This window comes from Podarcis cretensis (assembly GCF_951804945.1).
Source record: "Podarcis cretensis genome assembly, chromosome: 10".
Classification (NCBI taxonomy): Eukaryota; Metazoa; Chordata; class Lepidosauria; order Squamata; family Lacertidae; genus Podarcis; species Podarcis cretensis.
Window position 1 is genome coordinate 1,222,944 of NC_137179.1, and position 20,138 is coordinate 1,243,081.

Consider the following 20,138-nt stretch of genomic DNA (forward strand, 5'->3'; position numbering starts at 1 on the left):
ATGATGCGTTGTACTGTTTTAACTTGGGAGCTGTATGTGATGACTAGAGGTGTTCTGTTATTTTCTTTTTTGGGTCTGTCTTGCAGCAAGTTCTCTCTGGGTATCAGTCTGGCTCTGTTGATCTGTTGTCTAACTTCATCTGCTGGGTATTTTAGTTCTAAAAAGGTTTGCTGTAGATCTCTTAGGTGAGAGTCTCTGTCTGTAGAATTGGAGCAGATGCGGCTGTAACGTAGTGCCTGGCTATATACAATGGACTGTTTGGTATGTTTGGGATGGTAGCTACCCCTCCCCACCTTCTCACTATATAGAAGGGTCTGGTGACTTCTGTTTCAGTGTATCTGAAGAAGTGTGCATGCACACGAAAGCTCATACCAAGAACTAACTTAGTTGGTCTTTAAGGTGCTACTGGAAGGAATTTTTTTGTTTTTTGTTTTGACTATGGCAGACCAACACGGCTACCTATCTGTAACTGGAACCCTCCTTGGTGTTTGGTTCACTGAGGAAGCTTCTCACATCTCTCCCCCCCCCCCCTCTCTCTCCTAGCTAGCTCACTTTCTCCAGTTATAGGGACCCCACCTCAGAAGATTATTGCCAAGCTGGAAGGTGTGCAGCAGAGGAAGGTGACAGAGATGATCGAGGGCTTGGAAAACAAGACTTGCAGGAACGGTTGAAGGCGCTGGGTACGTTAGGCCTGGAAAAGAGGAGACTGAGAGGAGATAGGAGAGCCAATATCACCAAGGGCTGTGTCAGGGAAGACGGAGCAAGCCTGCTTTCTGTTGCTGCGGACTGCAGGAACCAAACCAACGGATTCAAATTATGGGAAAGGAGATTCTGATACAACATCAGAAGAACTTTCTGATGGGGAAAGCTGTTCGACAGTGCAATGGACTCCCTGGAAAGGTGGCAGATTCTCCCTCCTTGGAAGTTTCTAAGTAAGAGTTGGACGGCCATCTGTCATGGAGGATTTAGCTGAGATTCCTGCATTCTTCTTGGAATAATAGGTTCAGAATTGCCCAAGAAAGATGTTAATATATTTTTGTATGCCACAACTGCGGCTCGTATTCTGTTAGCTAAAAAGTGGAGAACTCAAGAATTACCAACAGTAGAAGAATGGCAGATGAAGATGATGGATTTTATGGAGCTAGCCGATCTAAACGGAAGAGTCCACGACCAGAAGGAGGAGGAACACCATGAAGAATGGAAGAAATTTAATGATTATTTAGCTAAATTTGTTAAGCTTGTAGCAGGAACCCCCCCCCCCCCCCCATCATTCAGTTTGTACAAACTTCACACACACTCACACTCACACACTACATACGCTACGCTTCTGTTATAAATTCATAGAAAATCAACCATGCATCGGATTTGCACTGTTCTACTTTTATTTTACTCCATGAAGGAAGGACTACAAAATGGGGAATGTTTGATACAGGCCAGCCATAATCCCTTCACCATCCCAGCACATCCACAGGAGCCCTGCCCAGTTGCTATGCCAACCCTAATGGTCCTAGACAGAAGACAATCAAGATCACAAAGAACCTGCATATGGGAGTGGACTCAGCACAGACTGGAACAAAGGACAATGATCAGATCTTCCCTCAGGGGGCAGGAAACTGCCAACTCCCCTTTGTCTCCTGGAAGTGACTCATGGGGAGGGGGAGAAGGGAACCAGCCAGGTGACAGGACACTCAGGTTACCACCGCAACTCCTCCCTCAACCCCTCCTTTCTGTGATGTATGCATGATGTTTCTGGGGGTGGGCTTGACCTAAAGGTAAAGGTAAAGGTACCCCTGCCCGTACGGGCCAGTCTTGACAGACTCTGGGGTTGTGCGCCCATCTCACTTAAGAGGCCAGGGGCCAGCGCTGTCCGGAGACACTTCCGGGTCACATGGCCAGCGTGACATCGCTGCTCTGGCCAGAGCCAGAGCCGCACACGGAAACGCCGTTTACCTTCCCGCTGGTAAGCGGTCCCTATTTATCTACTTGCACCCGGAGGTGCTTTCGAACTGCTAGGTTGGCAGGCGCTGGGACCGAGCAGCGGGAGCGCACCCCGCCGCAGGGATTCGAACCGCCGACCTTTCGATCGGCAGGCCCTAGGCGCTGAGGCTTTAACCCACAGCGCCACCTGCGTCCCTTGACCTAGAGGAGGGGAATTTCAAAAGTTTTTATAAGGTCTTGCACACCATTTTTGTGGGTCTTTCCTCTCACCTGCAAGTGAGGGGAGCACCCTGTTGCAACACTCAATAAAGACCAAGCCTACAGGCTGCTGATTTGCTCCAATTTACTCTGGTTGGTGTCTTTACTTTTTGTCCAAGGGAGCCCTCGGATTTTTCCCGTCATAAGCTAAAATAACTGGAAATAGTGTCCAGATACTCAGTGGGCTTAGGATTGTACTTATGTTAACTGACAAAATAATATGTTTAATACAAGAAGGAAAAGATTTAAAGATGTTAACGTTTAATCTAAAGGGTATTAAAATTGGGATTTGGAAAACCGTTATAAGGCTATGCAGTGAAATTCAACTAAGGGGAAATGAAGTCATTTTACAAAGTAAATAACTGTTATTTTCATAATATTTATTAAATTTTAGTTTAACAATAAAATACATAGATAATAACACAATCTTTTCCAATATCCACATTTCATATTCATCTTTGGACTTCCTCACAACTCTTGTTCCTGCTTTCTAAACTCATAAATTTTACCAGCAAATTATTAACTTGGTTTAATTCATATAATATAATTTTCCAATATTAATATCTCAAATTTTGGAATTTAACATACTCTTATTAAAACTTAATCATAAAATGTTACTTATCCAAAATTTATCTTTTCGTCTTGCAATTAAATTTAAATTTATATTCTTTATAACTAGTTTGTTGAAGCCATGTTTTTGCTAATCTTACATCTTTCTTAACATTCATACAATTTACAATATTTTTGTAGATAGTCCTTAAATTTCTTCCAGTCTTCCTCCACCAGTTCTTCTCCCAGGTCTCGGATTCTGCCAGTCATCTCCGCCTAAATAACTGTTATTTTCAAGAAGGTTAGGATTTATGTTTCTTATGTTTTGTTTGTTTTATGTTTTTGTTTCTCGTTGATATTGTAAAAACTAATAAAATTTTTGCCAAAAAAGGGGGTTGGACTAGATGACCCCGGGGTCCCTTCCAACTCTACAATTCGATAATCCTATTGTTCCCAAGTTTTTTTTAAAAAATATTGACTGCATTTCAATGCCCTCCCAATAACCTACATTTTCTGGGTAGCTGCGTTTAAAATGCAATGCAGAACAATGAAAGCAGCATAACATTGTTCTTTTTGGCAGATATAGAATGAAACATGAATCATAAAATTGAGAAAATTGGCCATTCTCGTCCCTCCCCTCCCTGACCCCTCTGCCAATTTTGTATTGTAGGATCCTGGGGAGAACAACTCTGTTTTTGCCTGTATAAAACTGCTCCTTATCAACTGATGGAGCTAGCCATAAAATAATGAATTTGATGTCCGCTTTATTCTCAATGTTTAGCTTCTCCCTTGCCAAGCTCATTTACACACAGACACACACACACACACACAGAGAGAGAGAGAGAGAGAGAGAGAGAGACTCACACACACACACACAGAGAGAGAGAGAGAGAGAGAGAGGGTGGGGTGTTTATTTGGAAGCCTGCAAGCGTAGATTGACCTTATTCCAGTGTCTGTGTGCAGGAGTTTGTTTAGGGAGGCTGAAGGTCATCTCTAAAGATAATGGCCTTTCTGTACTTTTAATGAAGGCACATTGTCGCTCAGGCTTCTGAGCTTCCGACGCTTAAAATCTTATCAGAGGTGGAGAAGGAGCTTCTGATGGGCCATTGTCCGCAAATAAAGAACTGGGCTCCCTGTAGATGTGCAACTTTGTAAGGAGCCAATCTCATCCCTTTCAGCTCGGCTGTAATGAGAACCAGCGAAGATCTAGGAGTCAAAAGTCCCAGCAGGGCAGAGGATGCTGGAGGGGGGGGGTCATTGATGGTCGGGGGGGGGAGCAATGTCCCTATTTTCATCCGAGGAATGTTGGAGGGTATGCTATCAGACTTTGAAAAGCTGGCTATCCCTGGGTCAATTCAGTTTTGTTGAATTAATAAAACTAAATAGCTCTCATTGGATTTTGATTAAATGTGTGATCTATCGTTAGGGTGTTGAGTGTTATTGTGTTCGTATAATCCATAGTGCATCATGCGAACTGTTATTCTGAATAATGGGTTTTATAAGGGAAGGGGGAGCATTGGGGATGAGTTTAGCATGGAACCAGGGTGGGGTGGGGGTCCCCTGAAATAATAATAAGAATAATAAGAATAATAAGAATAATAAGAATACCCCGCCCATCTGGCTGGGTTTCCTCAGCCAATCTGGATGGCTTCCAACAGGGTATTAAAAACACAATAAAACATCAAACATTAAAAACTTCCCTAAACAGGGCTGCCTTCAGATGTCTTCTAAAAGTCAGATAGTGGTTTATTTCCTTGACATCTGGTGGGAGAGTGTTCCCCAGGGTGGACGCCACCACCGAGAAGGCCCTCTGCCTGGTTCCCTGTAACCTCACTTCTCACAGGGAGGGAACCGCCAGAAGGCCCTCAGAGCTGGACCTCAGTGTCTGGGCTGGACGATGGGAGTGGAGATGCTCCTTCGGCTATACTGGGCTGAGGCCATTTAGGGCTTTCAAGGTCAGCACCAACACTTTGAATTCTGCTCAGAAACATACCGGGAGCCAGTGTAGGTCATTTGGGAACCATGGATTTAGGCCAGGGGTCAGCAAACCTTTTCAGCAGGGGGCCGGTCCACTGTCCCTCAAACCTTGTGGGGGGCCGGACTATATTTAAAGGTAAAGGGACCCCTGACCATTAGGTCCAGTTGTGATTGACTCTTGGGTTGCGGTGCTCATCTCCCTTTACTGGCCAAGGGAGCCGGCGTACAGCTTCCGGGTCATGTGGCCAGCATGACTGAGCCGCTTCTGGAGAACCAGAGCAGCACACGGAAACACTGTTCACCTTTCCGCCAGAGTGGTACCTATTTACCTACTTTCATTTTGACGTGTTTTCGAACTGCTAGGTTGGCAGGAGGGCTATATTTGGGGAGGGGGGAATGAACGAATTCCAATGCCCCACAAATAACCCAGAGATGCATTTTAAATAAAAGCACACATTCTACTCATGTAAAAACACACTGATTCCTGGACCGTCCGCGGGCCGGATTGAGAAGCCGATTGGGCCGGATCCAAGCCCCCGGGCCTTAGTTTGCTTACCCATGATTTTAGGCTATGCTATTGTGACAGTGACAGCTGAGGTGTTCAACACAATGCTGAGCCCAGTTCATGTGGGATGGTGAAGGGGGCCAGTCTGCTTGCAGTGATGCTCCCAACCATGAGGTCCTGGGCTCCTTGTCTGCCCTGGAATATTAAATCCAGCCAGGGAGGGGTGGCTGACTGGGTAACACGTGTCATAAAACCCTTTGGCAGGATGAAGTGTTGGCAGCTGCACCCAGTTCTTTAATTAAATGCAGTTAAATGGAGCTGGAGCAAAAGGGACCCTCAACGTCCTTGTTCATCGACGAGGACTTGGGACCAGATCTCCCATCCTCTGCGTCATTTGGGGGCTATGGGGGTGGGTTAGGAGGACTCTTCCGCATTTCCCACATGCCCAGAATCTTTCTAGGGGAAAGTGCAACCAGTTCTCCCCGGGGGTGAGTCATGTCCTCATGCATTTCATATCAGCATCTTCTCCAAAACAACCGCCCAGATTCCACCACCCGCCTTGGTGCTTTCTTTGGCCTCTTATCAGGGATGGTGTTTTCCTCACCCTTATCGTTGGCCAAGGAGCCAAGGCTTCACTTCAGCAGCTCTGCAAAAGCAGCTTGAGGAAGACTGGGCTTCCTCTTCAGCCCATCTCAGCTGTTCCAGCCTTGGCGGCACATGAGCCCTCGTTTTGCCTTCCTTCCTTCTGACTCCCCTTCCTCCTGCCCCCCTTGTCCCAGGCCAACATCTTCCATGCCAGACACAGATGGGCGGGTGAGGCAATCATCTTCCTTTGTCTGCCCAGCGCCTGGCACATGGCTGTCCCCCATCGCCACTCAGCCAGCGGTGGTCTTGTGGTTGGAGCAGATCCTCCAAGCGTCCCTCTTTTCCAGGGACAGACCCAGATTTGCAGAAGCCATCATGGCGTCTTGTTTGTTCCTGAAATGTCCCGCTTTTCCTTAGGGCATGTGTAGGCAAACTAAGGCCTTCTCAATCCGGCCCGCGGACGGTCCAGGAATCAGCATGTTTTTACATGAGCAGAATGTGTCTATTTATTTAAAATGCAGCTCTGGGTGATTTGTGGGGCATAGGAATTCGTTCACCCCCCCAAAAAAAAAAATTAGTCCGGCCCCCCACAAGGTCTGAGGGACAATGGACTGGCCCCCAGCCAGAAAGGTTTGCTGACCCCTACATTAGGGCGTCCTTATTTTCATCGGAAAAATGTTGGAGGGTATGTTAGAGTGTCGGACTAGGACCTGGGAGAGACCAGGGTTCGAATCTCCACTTTGCCATGAAGGTCACAGCAGGGGAGCCAACTTGGGCCCCAGGTTATGGATGTGTGTGACGTCATGATGTTATTGTCCCCCCCACCTTGGAAACCATTTCTGAGATGCTGTCAGAGGTCTTGAGAGACCTTGGAAGTTGAATCAGGGGCCCTGAGGTGTGGGTGCTGAGCATTTTTTTGTGGGTGCTCAGGCACCCAGAGCCTCCTTATACATAGTTGGTGTCCCTGGCTCACTGGGTAAGCTTGGGTTGTTGTTGTTTAGTCGTTTGGTTGTGTCCGCCTCTTCGTGACCCCATGGACCAGAGCATGCCTGTTGGCTATTTGCAGTATGGTAGCGCTGCAGAGAGCTTGCTGGGGAGATCATGCATTAAAAAGAAAGGGACTCAAAAATAACTTAAGGTTTTAATTATGAAAAAAACAAAAACTCCTTATACACTAAATACATTAACAACAAACCAGACCCAACCACCAACCCAACCCCCAGGGTAATGGGAGAGCTAGGTGCTGCTCCTTATATACTACATGCAAATGCTGACACACCTTAATCAATGCAACTCGGCAGCACCTGCTATGTTTCACAGCTGTAAAGCTGGGTCTCGTTATCTTGCTCTGGCCCTTGCTCTGGCCCCTTAAAGACATACACATTAGGTGGAACAATGATGAACCTTTACATTTAAAGTAACCATTCAACAATGCCAGGCACTCCTGTCTTCCACTGCCTCCTGCAGTTTGGTCAAACTCATGTTGGTCTCTTGGAGAACACTATCCAACCATCTCATCCTCTGCCGTCCCCTTCTCCTTGTGCCCTCCATCTTTCCCAACATCAGGGTCTTTTCCAGGGAGTCTTCTCTTCTCATGAGTGGCCAAAGTCTTGGAGCCTCAGCTTCAGGATCCGTCCTTCCAGTGAGCACTCAGGGCTGATTTCCTTCAGAATGGAGAGGTTGGATCTTCTTGCACTCCATGGGACTCTCAAGAATCTCCTCCAGCACCAGAATTCAAAAGCATCAATTCTTTGGCGATCAGCCTTCTTTATGGTCCAGCTCTCACTTCCATACAACCCTACTGGGAAAACCATAGCTTGAAACCATAGCTTGAACTTTACGGACCTTTGTCGGCAAGGTGATGTCTCTGCTTTTTAAGATGCTGGGACAGTTGCCATATCTCTCAACCTAACCTATCTCACAGGGCTGTTGTGAGGATCGATTGAGGAAGGGGGAAACCATTTGCACTCCCTTGAGCTCCCGGGAACGATGGGGTATAAATGCAATGAACAAGCAGACAGGACCGTGGAACCCCAGTTCCAAAAGCCTATTTGGTGACAAAGCTCACTGACTGGCTTTGGGTTAGTCACAATCTCTCAGGCCTGGCTTACCTCACAGGGTTGTTGTGAGAACGAAACGGAGGCATCTGAGAGTGCTGCGTACACTGCCCTGAACTCCTTAGAGAAAGAGCAGTGTGTGTGTGTGTGTGTGTGTGTGTGTGTGTAAAAGGTTCCACATCAATAACTAATAATCAAATGTCAGAATTTGCAGAAGCAGCCCTAGGCCAAGTGAAATCTGCGTTGCTGCTTCACAAGCCCCATCACTAGGGGGCAGCACTGCGCAATAAGAATTTTTTATTATTATTTCGGAGAAAAGCTGAGTAAGGAGGTGAAGTGAGGTTTGCAAAATGAGTCACCTTGAGGAGGAAGTGGGTAGCGAAAGGTTTTTCTCATAACAGTCGACATCTGCTGAAGCTGATGGATAAAAGAAAGTGCTTTTTATCCACACAGTGGGTAGTTAAACTATGGAACTCCCTGCCACTGGAGGCAGGGAAGATGGCCACTCACCTGGCCTGCTTTGAAAGAGGATTGGGCAAATTCCTGGAGGGGGGGGGCTATTGATGACTTACCAGAGCCATGATGGGGGGGCAGCAATGCTTCTGCATGCAAGTTGCTGGAAATCACGGGGGGGGGTGTGCTATGGAGGCCATATGCTCACTGGTTTCCCATTGGGGCGTCTGGTCGGCCCCTGAGAGAACAGGACGCTGGGCTGGAAGGGCCATGGGCCTGATCCTGCACTCTATTCTTACGTCCTTATGTCAGGCCAAGGTCAGGGGACAGGCAGTCACAGGGCAAGGCCCGCGTCCCATGAGTAAGGCATGGAGAATATTCTGCCCCCAAAGAGTCATGACTCAATATCCACCCTGCAATATCTTCTGCAGAGATGACAGACAGGCTCAGGGTGACTCCCTTAGTCTGGAATCTGCATAGTGCCTGAGAGTCGTGTGGGAAAGCTGGTCACCCCCCTCACATGCCACACGGCTGACATTAAAAGGCTTTCCTGGGAGGATCCCGCTGGTGTCTCCCACCTTTGATCTTCAGATCAACTGCAGTCCAGTTGACGCAGGGCAGTGGGACCAATTGCAGGTGGCTACACGTAGAGTTGAGCCAGAAAATAGCTGAAACACTGCCCAGTTTGAAGGCCAAGTGGTAAAAGTGATAAAAAGAGTCTGTTGGAAAATAAAATAATAATAATAATAATAATAATAATAATAATAATAATAATAATAATTTTATTTATACCCCGCCCTCCCCGTCCAGAGCCAGGCTCAGGACGGCTAATACCAATAAAATCACAGTAAAAACATAATAGGGGGAAAAGAGAGGGGGGGAACCAATTTAAAATACAGGTTAAAATGCAATTTAAAATGCAGCCTCATTTTAAAGTAGCCAATAGATCAAGACCAAAAGGGGAGGGGAATATACGGGTCAGACCGAGTCCAAACCAAAGGCCAGGCGGAACAGCTCCATCTTGCAGGCCCTGTGGAAAGATGTCAAGTCCCGCAGGGCCCTGGTGTCTTGGGACAGAGCGTTCCACCAAGTCGGGGCCAGTACTGAAAATACCCTGGTCCTAGTTGAGACCAACCTAGCCTCCTTGAGGCTCAGGACCTCCAAAGTGTTGTCATTTGTGGACCGTAAGGTCCTCTGTGGGACATACCAGGAGAGGCGGTTCTGTAGGTACGAGGGTCCTAGGCCACATAGGGCTTTAAAGGTCAAAACCAGCACCTTAAACCTGACCCTGTACTCCACCGGGAGCCAGTGCAGTTGGCAAAGCACTGGATGAATATCATCCCGCGGCAAGGACCCCGTAAGGAGCCTCGCCGCGGCATTCTGCACCCGCTGGAGTTTCTGGGTCAGCTTCAAGGGCAGCCCCGTGTAGAGCGAGTTACAATAATCAAGCCTGAAGGTGACCGTCACATGGATCCCTGTGGCCAGGTCGGGGCAAGAAAGGTAAGGGACCAGGCAAATGACCCATATAAGCCAGCATCTTGTACTCGTAGGGGCTGAGCAATTGGCTGTGGGAAACCAGCAATCAGGATTCAAACGCAAAAAGGAACTCTCCCCTCCTGTGTCTTCCAGAAACTGGGGTTCAGGCTGTGGAGGCTGAGTGTAGCCATTCTGGCTAGTAGCCATCGATAGCCCACTCTTCCTCCTCCATGTTTCTGTCCTAATCTCCTTTGAAAGGCATGCTGGTTGGTGGCCTTCCCTGCCTCCTGTGGCCATGAGTTCCATAGTTTAACTATACCCTGGTGCATAGGCTTAGATGAGAGATCAGGGGTGAGCTCCCTCAGCAGCACGAGAGGGAAAGAAAAAAATGGCCTTCCAGGCCACCGTGGAAGGCAGTGGGTGAAAATTAAAGGTGAAATATCAGAAAGAGCTTCTTAGCTTTCGCCGAGCAGCTGGAGGAGACTGTGGCAGAATCAGCCCTTGGGGGCTTTCAGGGTGATGGCACCAGTCTACAAGGAAGCCCATTTCCAGGCAGGGTTTGGGTCACTGATGTTTAGCCTGGAGAAGAGGAGGTTAAGGGGGGATATGATAGCCATGTTCAAATATATAAAAGGATGTCACATAGAGGAGGGAGAAAGGTTGTTTTCTGCTGCTCCAGAGAAGCGGACACGGAGCAATGGATCCAAACTACAAGAAAGAAGATTCCACCTAAACATTAGGAAGAACTTCCTGACAGTAAGAGCTGTTCGACAGTGGAATTTGCTGCCAAGGAGTGTGGTGGAGTCTCCTTCTTTGGAGGTCTTTAAGCAGAGGCTTGACAACCATATGTCAGGAGTGCTCTGATGGTGTTTCCTGCTTGGCAGGGGGTTGGACTCGATGGCCCTTGTGGTCTCTTCCAACTCTAGGATTCTATGATTCTATGTTTCTATGATTCTATGATTCTATCTCTAGGGCTGCTTCCACCTGCCTCTGCAACCTCCCTGCTGTCCAGAGGGTCTTGTTCCGCAGCGGAAGAAGTTGTGCAGGGAAGGCATCTAGATACCATACAGTTGCAGAGCTGGGACCCCACGGGTCATCTAGTCCAACCCCCTTCAATGCAGGAATCACAACGCTGAAGAACCCCTGACAGACGGCCACCCAGCCTTTGTTTAAAAACCTCCAATGGTGGATGACATCACCTTCCCCCCAAAGGTGCAAAGTCTTAATGATCCCTGCACTGCGTTTCAGACACAAGAGTATAGAATGGTGGAATTGGAAGGGACCCCCAGTGGTCATCTAGCCCAACCTCCTGCAAAGCAGGAACGTAGCGTACAATGATTGGCAGTACACCACTGTGGCGTGGTGATTCTTTGGCTCATCTACAGGTGGGATGAAGCCTTCAGACAGGGACCAAAAGTCCTGGCAGAAGCACTGGGATTATTCCCCCATATGGGGTAGATCCGCATGTACATATTTGTAACTAAGTCTGCCTTCAGGGATCCAACTGTGAACTGATGTGAGTAAACTTCTTTTATTGACTTTGAATAAGATTGTGGCGTCTTTATTCTTTTAAGAGGGATTCAAGGGAGCTTACCAGGAACGTACAATTCAATCTGAGACAGACTGAATTTTATAATAGTGAGAGGCTCACCCGAGCTTGCAACCAGCTATCTGCTGTGCATGCAAGAAAGGGGAATAATAATAATAATAAATTTTATTTATACCCCGCCCTCCCCGGCCAGAGCCAGGCTCAGGACGGCTAACACCAGTAAAATTACAGTAAAAACATAATGGGGGGGGGGACCAATTAAAAATACAGGTTAAAATGCAATTTAAAATGCAGCCTCATTTTAAAAGTAGCCCATAGATCAAGACTATAAGGGGAGGGAAACATAAGGGTCAGACTGAGTCCAAACCAAAGGCCAGGTGGAACAGCTTCATCTTGCAGGCCCTGCGGAAAGATGTCAAGTCCCGCAGGGCCCTGGTCTCTTGGGACAGAGCGTTCCACCACGTCGGGGCCAGTACTGAAAAGGCCCTGGCCCTAGTTGAGACCAATCTAACCACCTTGCGGCTCAGCACCTCCAAAGTGTTGTCATTTGTGGATCTTAAGGTCCTCCGCGGGGCATACCAGGAGGTAACTCTGCTAAGTAAAGGAACTTGCTAGCCCAAGTTAGGAAGGATATTAATGAACAATACATCCTCTCCTGCCACCCTGAGCATTCCCACACATAGGATGAAGGTGGGTAGACCTCTGCAGAGCCCTTTCCCTTCCCTGCTTGAGACAGAGCTCTGCTTGGCACATGGCTTAGCACATGGCTCCATTCAGCTGGCACAAGCAGCTGTAAGCTGAGCAGCTGGTAGGGGATAGTTATGCCTGAGCCCCTCACCTGCTGCACCTGCCTGGGTGCATCAACCTCTCGACCACACACAGCCAGAGGGCCGTCGGGGTCTCTGCTCCCGTAAAGAGCCGGGAATTCCCCTGCCTGGTTAAGCAACTGGCGAGAGAGAGCTGATTCCGAGTGACAGCGCAAGCAGTCCTGGCTCCTGCCTCCGTGGGATCATGGTGCAGGGCTTACGAGAAAACAAAGAGCCCTCCCTCTGGGTGGAATGAACACCCTATTGCTGGATGGCCCCTCCATGGGGGAGACAGAGAGATCCCGGCACTGGGACCTCATGGCTAGCTTCCAAGAATTGACAACTGGGGCCAGTGCCAGATTTACGTACAAGCCAGGCATGTCCAAAGTCCGTTTCGGGGGTCTTTTCTGCCCGCCGGTCAGTTTAATCTGGGCCCTGTAGCAGTATATTTCCTGGGGTAAAATCCTTTAAAAAAAGGTCAACAACTTCAATCCCAAAAAAAGAAATAAGGTCAACAACTTTGGGCGGCCATTTGGGCGGCCCTCATGGCCCTTCACTTCATCAAACCTGGCCCTCTTTGAAAAAAGTTTGGACACTACTGGATAAACTAAACAAGCTCTAGCTTAGGGCCCCACTCTCTTCGGGCCCTCCAAAAAAAATTAAAGGGGAAAAAACTTGATGTACATTTCCAACATATCAGATAAAAAACAAATACAGTGGTACCTCGGGTTACAGATGCTTCAGGTTACAGACTCCGCTAACCCAGAAATAGTGCTTCAGGTTAAGAACTTTGCTTCAGGATGAGAACAGAAATCATGCTCCGGCGGTGCAGTGGCAGCAGGAGGCCACATAAGCTAAAGTGGTGCTTCAGGTTAAGAACAGTTTCAGGTTAAGAACGGACGTCCAGAATGAATTAAGTTCTTAACCCGAGGTACCACTGTAAAATAAAACCTACAAACAGCAACCGTGTTCTGTGTTGTGTAGGCTCCTCTGATGTAAGTAACAGGTCCCGTCTGCTAGCCTGCTCCCTAAAATATCACTGGTTAATTATGAAACAAATTGAATACGCAGGCAGATGTAGGCTCTTTCATTAGCAACACGTGACACAAAATTATTTTTTTAAGTGTTTAAGACATTTTTTCTTGAATGCTGCTGAGGACCACGGCAAAATGCAAGCTGGACCACCCAGGGTTAGTGGCTCGGCCATTCTGATGATTGGGAAAAATTGGTTTAAACTCCAGTCCCCAAAAGACCCAGGAATTTAGGGCTTTGCTTAAATTCTTACTGAATCCAAATATTTAGGGGAGTCTTGCTGCACCCCCAAGCTTATAACGCTATTATTGAGGCACAGCACCAATCCCCTGTCAAATAGGTGGCAGAGCCTAGGGGGGCAAGGCTGCCAATATGGTTCATCCATTCCAGTTTGGAAATCACGTTGGAAATCCTTATCGATTTGTTTTTAAAAATTGATGGTATAACCTTATTGCCTTCGAACACCGACATGATTAACATTCAGGGGGGATTTGAAAACACTCCTGCTCACTCAGGCATTTGAGGGCTGAAAGATACTGTTCCTGGCAGTTTGGAACTGCTTAGCTGCCAGAGCATGTGGCTGCTTTTTCACCTATTAAGAAAGTGTTTTTGGGTGTCCTCTGTCGCTTTGCAAGTTTTTGTTTATCTTAAATTTTATTTTTAGAATCATAGAATTGTCGAGTTGGAAGGGACCCTCTGAGTCATCTAGTGCAGCACCCGCAATGCAGGAATCACAGCTAACTCGCACCCACAACACCAACAAGGGGGGGGGGGAGAGCATGTGTGGTCGCACTAATCCAAGCCCAAGCAGCACCCATCTTCTCTGACATTTCCAAGGTGGACTCTCCTTCCATGGAGGTTTTCAAGCAGAGGTTGGGTGGCCGTCTGTCCTGGTTGCTTTCGCTGAGATTCCTGCATTGCTGGACTGGACTGGATGACCCTTGGGGTCCCTTCTACAGTTCTGCTACTGCAGTGTACTCTACGCGGGGCAACCTTTGAAGGTGACCTGGAAACTGCAATTAATCCAGAATGCAGCAGCTAGACTGGTGACTGGGAGTGGCCACCAGGACCACGTAACACCGGTCCTGAGAGATCTGCATTGGCTCCCAGTACATTTCCGAGCACAATTCAAAGTGCTGGTGCTGAGCTTGAAAGCCCTAAATGGTCCAGTATACCTGAAGGAGCGTCTCCACCCCCATCATTCTGCCCAGACACTGAGGTCCAGCTCCGAGGGCCTTCTGGCAGTTCCCTCCCTGCGAGAAGTGAGGTTACAGGGAACCAGACAGAGGGCCTTCTCGGTAGTGGTGCCTGCCCTGTGGAACAGAGTGCCTATCTTATCTTTAAAAGACATCTGAAGGCAGCCCTGTTTAGGAAAGTTTTTAATATTTAATACTGCATTGTTTTTAACACTCAATTGGAAGCCGCCCAGAGTGGCTGGGGAAACTCAGCCAGATGGGTGGGGTAAAAGGCAAAGGTAAAGGTATACCCGTGACTCTGGGGTTGTGGCGCTCATTTCGCTTTATTGGCCGAGGGAGCCGGTGTACAGCTTCCGGGTCATGTGGCCAGCAGGACTAAGCCGCTTCTGGCGAACCAGAGCAGCGCACAGAAACGCCATTTACCTTCCCGCCGGAGCAGTACCTATTTATCTACTTGCACTTTGACGTGCTTTCGAACTGCTAGGTTGGCAGGAGCAGGTACCGAGCAATGGGAGCTCACCCCGTCACAGGGCTTCGAACTGCTGACCTTCCGATCAGCAAGCCCTAGGCTCTGTGGTTTAACCCACAGCACCACCCACGTCCCTCATGGGTGGGGCATAAATAAATTATTATTATTATTATTATTATTATTATTATTATTATTAGATTTTGAATCCAGAACATACCTGTCCTCTTGGCATAGGCCACATGTGAAAAAGTAAGTGGTCTGACCATTGTTTGCACGGATCGTGGCACAGCTCCTTTGGAAGGAGCGGCAAAATGCAGACCCAGGTGACTGCTATGGAGACAGCTCTGGCCAAGACTAAAACAGGGAGTGGGGGTGGGGAGAGAAAGAAACTCCAACTCTGACACTATTGCACTCCCTTGCAGACAACCACCCTGCCTGGAGACAGGGAGTCAGGTTGTGCATCCATAGCCATGACCAGAGGAGGAATGACCGCTGGGAGGAGCGCAGAGAGAAGAAATGCCATGGGGCTTCTGCAGCAGAACAACCGGATGTCTTCATCTTCCCTTGCTGCAACAAAACATGTCTCTCTGATATCGGTCTCTGCAGCCACAGCAGGTGCTGCGAGCTCCCAACAGTTTGTTGTTGTTTAGTCGTTCAGTCATGTCCGACTCTTCGTGACCCCCTGGACCACAGCACGCCAGGCCCTCCTGTCTTCCACTGCCTCCCGCAGTTTGGTCAGACTCATGCTGGTAGCTTCGAGAACACTGTCCAGCCATCTCTTCCTCTGTCGTCTCCTTCTCCTTGTGCCCTCCATCTTTCCCAACATCAGGGTCTTCTCCAGGGAGTCTTCTCTTCTCATGAGGTGGCCAAAGTCTTGGAGTTCCAGCTTCACAATCTGTCTTTCCAGTGAGCACAGTTTGACTTCACCTCAAAGGCACACTCTTCCATTGTCTCCCGAGACAGACAGGTGCCAATAACAAAAACAGCCCCCTCCCCCTGGGTGCTACAGGTTCGGTTTCTGCCATCATACTGAGTCATCTCAGGGTTATGCTCAGAAGCCCTGAAAACTGGCCTCGAATCCAGCAAGTGGAGTGTGGACTAAGGTTTAAAACTGATGCTATTCTGGGACCTCTTCCCACTCTCTCCTCCCCAGAGACCAGGCTTTTCCCCCAGGGCAGGACCAAGGAAAACACATGGGGGTGCCAGCACTTGTGAGGCAGCTCAGAGTATTCTTACAAATCTGGACAGCATTAAATGCAGCTTAGACATCTCCATGGGAGGAGAGGGCTGCTGGGGGCTCCCAGCCACGATGGCTCCTCTCTGCCTCCAGTAAATAAGTTGGAGTTCTTGTTATTAAATATACCAAGAAAAGAGCGCACAAAGATTGGGTGGTTGGCAGATAGCTGTGATGAGCCTGTTGACGATCACCCAATCTATCACCCAATCTATCTGCCAATCACCCAATCCCACCACCCTTCTGAGTAATACCCCTCCCCACCTTCTCACTATATAGAAGGGTCTGGTGACTTCTGTTTCAGTGTATCTGAAGAAATGTGCATGCACACGAAAGCTCTTACCAATAACTAACTTAGTTGGTCTTTAAGGTGCTACTGGAAGGAATTTTTTTATTTTGTTTTGACTATGGCAGACCAACACGGCTACCTATCAGTAACTGTTTCGATGTATTCACCTTCATCAGCTGGAAGTATCAAACATTACATGAAAATACATTAAAATTCTAAATTATCATGAATTATGAAACAGTATTATACAACATTTGGTTCCTTACCTAATTTTCAAGGGGTCGTGTAAGTTTGAAGAATTCATATAAATATATCCTGTTATTTTCTGTGTTTCTCAGAGATAACAACTGAAAATAATGAATATTAATAATAATTACATGTGTTGAATAGAATTTAAAACTCTAAAGCAGCACATAATCATATGATTCCTCACCTAAGTGTGGGTAGATCAACGTGTATCTTGAGCTTTTCTGTGCGTTTTCAATTTGGAAGAAAGCCTATTACCTTTTATATGCATTTAAAGGGGTAGATGAAACTCTCTGCCTCCAGCCATTCTTCTGAACCCCAATTGCTGGAAACCACCAAAGGGGAGATCTACTCTTGGGCTCAGATCTTGCTTTCAGGTTTCTCATTGGGGCATCTGACCTGGGAGAAGAGGTTGCCGGACCAGATGGGCCCTGGCCTGATCCCTCAGACCATAGGTAAGCAACCTAAAGCCTGTGGGCTGGATGCAGCCCAATCACCTTCTCAACCTGACCTGCGGACAGTCCGGGAATCAGTGTGTTTTTACATGGGTAGAATGTGTGCTTTTATTTAAAATGCATCTCTGGGTTATTTGTGGGGCATAGGAATTCATTCTTTTTTCTTCTTCAAAATATAGTCCAGCCCCCACAAGGTCTGAGGGACAGTGGACCGGCCCCCGGCTGAAAAAGGTTGCTGACCCCTGCCTCAGACTCCTGTTCTTCCGTCCTGGTTTCTGAGGCATTGCAGGGCATATCCTTCCTCTGGGGGGGGGGGAGTGCTTGGACGAGAGGGGGACCCTGCACTGGACTGGGCTGGGGGGAGGAAGGGAGGGGATGGAGGTTGAGTTTGAGGGCAGCCAACTTCACGCTGGACACTGGAGGGGGGCTGTTACGGGCAGCAGCTTGACCAGCCAATTCCTGGCTGCCTGTTCTGCTTGGCTGCAGCCATCCTTCCCGGTAAGGATTAGCAGGACAAGAGGTGCTAATCAGGAGTAGTGGCACCTGCTGACTGGGCTGACAGTCAGATGACCTCTGTTATGGGAAGCGGCCTGGCAGAGGGACGCCAGGGCAGGGCGCCAGGCAGAGAGCAAGACCTAAACTCCCAGAACTAGCCCCTGGGCAGCTCCACAAAACATTTACGTATAAGCTAAACAAGCTATAGCTTAGGGCCTCAATCTCTTGGGGGCCCCCAAAAAAATTAAAGGGAGAAAAACTGGATGTACATTTCCAAAATATAAGATGAAAAACTAATAAAATAAAACCTACATCCAGCAACAGTGTTTTGTCTTGTGTAGGCTCCTCTGATGTAAGTCATGGGCCCCTGCCTGCTAGCCTGTTGCCTCAAATATCCCTGGTTTGCTCCTTTCTATATAGAGGGTGCCGACATTCTGCATGGACTGGTTGCATGGAGACATGTGCAAATGGCTTGAGATACCGATTAGGTCCATCAATGACCATATAGCATATATTCAACACCAAGAACCATTTGTTGTTGACAAAGGACAGCTCGACATATCCAAGGGCACAATTACCTTCAGGAGCTGAGGGCCTCATCAAACCTCAATCTGGCCCTACATGGGGAGAAGGTTCTCACTTAACAAGCTGGCAAGGCAGCCAGCTTCCTAACTCCACAGCATTCTTCTTGTTGGTTAAAGCAGGCAGCGTGCTGAAGTCAGAAAGGAGGCTGCTTCCTGAGAGGAATGGCCCCTGGCTGTCCCTGGCCCTGACTGGGAGAGAAAAGTAGATGGAGGACAATTTCTCGCCCTCTCTGCTAATCCAGGAACTTGCAGACATCCAAGGAAGCTGAAGGCTGGAGGGTTCAGGGCCGACAAAAGAAAATCCTTCTTTGTGCAATGCAAAGGATGGAACCGGCTACCCCAGGAGGCAGTGATGTTCAAGCCAGTTGTGGGGCCTCCTGCCTCCTCAGGAGTGTGGGGATCTTCAGGGTGGCAGGAGAGGATATATTGTTTATTAATATCCTTCCTAACTTTCGCTTGCAAGTTCCTTTACATAGCACAGTTTACATTCCCCTTTTTACATGCACAGCAGATAGTTGGTTGCAAGCTCAGGTGAGCCTCTCACTATTATACAATTCAATCTGTCTCAGATTGAATTGTACATTCCTGGTAAGCTCCCTTGAAACCCTCTTAAAGGAATAAAGACGCCACAATCTCATTCAAAGTCAATAAAAGAAGTTTACTCACATCAGTTCACAGTTGGATCCCTGAAGGCAGACTTAGTTACAAATATGTACATGTGGATCTACCCCATACGGGGGAATAATCCCAGTGACTGCAGACTAGCAGTCACTGCAGTCCACATGAGGAAAGGAAGATGGAAAAGAGGAATTAGAGGCAGCATGTCTTGTCCTTTTGTTACCTGGACAGGTAAAGTCATGTCCACCTCCAGTCACATGCAAAAGGAAGGATGTTCCAGCCAGGAGGAAACAGGAAGTTATAGAGATAGATATAGAGATATATGATAGATAGATGATTGATAGATGATAGATAGATAGATAGATAGATAGATAGATAGATAGATAGATAGATAGATAGATAGATATAGATAGTCTTGTTCGTCTATCTGGACGTTGACTTGTTGCTCTCCTGGGTGGCCTGAGGTCTCCTGAGGACAGGGAGCGAGGGAGGTGAGGAGGATCTGCACTGATGAGGCAGGCCCAGAAGATTGGTGGGCTTGGCCACCAGGGGAGCAGAGCTGGAGAGGGGTTCATAGGCAGCCTCCCCCCCCCCCCCCCCGCCGCACTCTCCCCCACACAGAGCCACAACCCAGCACATCCTGAACTGCAGGGAACGAGGCTCCTATGTACATGCTGGTACGCTCAAGGAATTATGGCCGTCCTGTATCAAACCATCCCCTTTAGATTGTCCTTCCTTCATGGAGCAAAATAAAAGTGGGCCGGTGTACGGTTGATTTACTATGAATTTATAACAGAAACATCACGTATGTCATCTGTGAGTGTGTGTGTGTGTGTGTGTGTGTGTGTGTGTGTGTGTGTGTGTGTGTTGAGTTTGTACAAACTAAATGATTGGGGGGGTTTCCTGCAACAGCACCACAACCACCATGAGAGACAGAGCACCGCCTCAGGCCAGGAACCTCTTCTGAGCTGCAGCAGCCGACCGGTCCTGCAATGTAATTGATGGAGGTTTGGACAGCTGAGGACATGGCATTCCTGCCTGCTGACCGATGCTCATGCCAAAGGCATGAAATGGCCAGGCTTGTTCCTGGTCATGGCAGCTGCTGGCTCACAGGTATCGGCAAGGCAGCCATCTGCTCCCAATTCACAGAACTGTCTGCAGGTGGAGGCAGGACCACTGGGAGGAGGGTTGACTGTCGCCAGGGCTAAGGTGAGTTCTCTAGTTATCTCCAGCTTGGACTACTACAATGCGCTATACGTGGGGCTACCTTTGAAGGTGACCTGGAAACTACAACTAATCCAGAATGTGGCAGCTAGACTGGTGACTGGGAGCAGCCACCGAGACCATATAACACTGGTCTTGAAAGA

The 20,138-nt window shown here is 48.1% G+C and overlaps 1 long non-coding RNA gene across 1 annotated transcript in view; it reads right to left on the reverse strand.

The window, feature by feature from the left end:
• Positions 1–20,138, reverse strand: part of LOC307225316 — a 110,113-nt gene that overhangs the window by 89,229 nt on the left and 746 nt on the right. The gene's annotated exons all lie outside the window — the stretch shown is intronic.